General features: G+C 36.2%; 1 protein-coding gene across 1 annotated transcript in view; it reads right to left on the bottom strand.

Annotated features, from left to right (window-relative positions):
* The window catches only part of ppp1r21 (protein phosphatase 1, regulatory subunit 21), a 23,593-nt gene that overhangs the window by 14,221 nt on the left and 7,903 nt on the right, over nt 1-1,469 (bottom strand). The gene's annotated exons all lie outside the window — the stretch shown is intronic.

Consider the following 1,469-nt stretch of genomic DNA (forward strand, 5'->3'; position numbering starts at 1 on the left):
CTCAGTGGTCCAAAGTCCTCTTTTCAGATAAAAGTAAATTTTGCATTTCATTTGGAAATCAAGGTCTAGAGTAAGACTGGAGAGGCACAGAATCCAAGCTGCTTTAAGTCCAGTGTGAAGTTTCTAAAGTCAGTGATGATTTGGGGCGTCACGACGTCTGCTGGTGTTGCTCCATTGTGTTTTATCAAGTCCAAAGTCAATGCAGCCATCTACCAGGAGATTTTGGAGCACTTTATGCTTCCATCTGCTGACAAGCTTTATGGAGATGCTGATTTCCTTTTCCAGCAGAACTTTAGCACCTGCCCACAGTGCTAAAACCACTTCCAATGATATTACTGTGCTTGATTGGCCAGCCAACATGCCTGACCTGAAGCCCATATGGAATCTATGGGATATTTTCAAGAGAAAGATGAGAAACAGTGGGTCCGAGCTGAAGACTCAATAGTCCTCAGCAGAGCCACAGGCTGATCGCTTCCATCAACACCTCACTGATGCTGGAGTTTGTACTAAACGAGCCCCGACCAAGTATTGAGTGCATAAATGAACATACTTTAAAGAACCTGAGCTTTTCTGTTTTGCAAATCCTTTTTTTGGTTGATCTTAGGAAATATTCCTAAACGTCCTGAAGACGTCGGAGCGTGGTGACTCTCGATGCACTAACTCCAGCTTCAGTCCACTCCTTGTGAAGCTCTCCCAAGTGTTTGAATCAGCTTTGCTTGACAGTATTCTCAAGCTTGCCGTCATCCCTGTTGCTTGTGCACCTTTTCCCACCCAATTTCTTCCTTCCAGTCAACTTTCCATTTAATATGCTTTGATACAGCACTCTGTGAACAGCTGCTCTTTCAGTAATGACCTTCTGTGACTTACCCTCTTTGTAGCTTTATACTGTAGGGATGGTCATTTAATGAATCTCAAACGTAAATATTCTAATATTTTGAGATACTGGATTTTTGACTTTCATGAGCTGTAAGCTCTAATCATCAAAATTAAAACAAACAAAAAAAAACTTTTGAAATGTTTTACTTTACATGTAATGCATCTAGAATATATGAAAGTTTCACTTTTTGAAATAAGCTACAAAAAACTTTCACGATATTCAAATTTTTTGACATGCACCTGTATGCTTCAGAAAAATATATGTTATGTTTATATATTAAATATATTTATAATACAAATTATATGAATATAAATAAACATGTAAATACATGTAAATATTTTCAAAATATATACGGTGTATTTATATATACATCATTTAACATTTACATTTAAACATTTAGCAGATGCTTTTATCCAAAGTGACTTACAAACGAGGACAATGGAAGCAATCAACAAAAGAGCAATGATATGCTAGTGCTATAACAAGTCTCAGTTATCTTAACGCAGTACACGTAGCAAGGTTTTTTTTTAATAATATAATAAATAAAAAGAAAACAAATAGAATAGAAAAAGAATAGAGCAAGCTAGTGTTA

The sequence above is a fragment of the Sinocyclocheilus anshuiensis genome, unplaced genomic scaffold (genome assembly GCF_001515605.1).
Source record: "Sinocyclocheilus anshuiensis isolate Anshui unplaced genomic scaffold, SAMN03320099.WGS_v1.1 scaffold518, whole genome shotgun sequence".
In the NCBI taxonomy this organism is placed as follows: Eukaryota; Metazoa; Chordata; class Actinopteri; order Cypriniformes; family Cyprinidae; genus Sinocyclocheilus; species Sinocyclocheilus anshuiensis.